Consider the following 282-nt stretch of genomic DNA (forward strand, 5'->3'; position numbering starts at 1 on the left):
GGGGGCTACCCTGGGGGGCCACACCAGCCTGCGGTTTCCCAGGGAGGGACACCCCCAGCTCCGGGAACAACCTGGCTCGCCAGTCCCGGGTTCCCAGGCCACCGCCACCCGGGAGCGGAGTCTGGGCGGGACAATGGCCGCGGCCGTCCGGGCCCCGGGAGCCCCCGTGCTGGGGAAGGGGCTGTCCTAGGGCCGGGCGCCGGTGCCCTCCCCGCGCGGCTCGGGCGGGCGGAGGGGGGCGCGGAGTTCCTTTGTGGCTCAGCCTCCGGCGCGGCGCGGCGC

The sequence above is a fragment of the Microtus ochrogaster genome, chromosome 10 (assembly GCF_000317375.1).
Source record: "Microtus ochrogaster isolate Prairie Vole_2 chromosome 10, MicOch1.0, whole genome shotgun sequence".
In the NCBI taxonomy this organism is placed as follows: Eukaryota; Metazoa; Chordata; class Mammalia; order Rodentia; family Cricetidae; genus Microtus; species Microtus ochrogaster.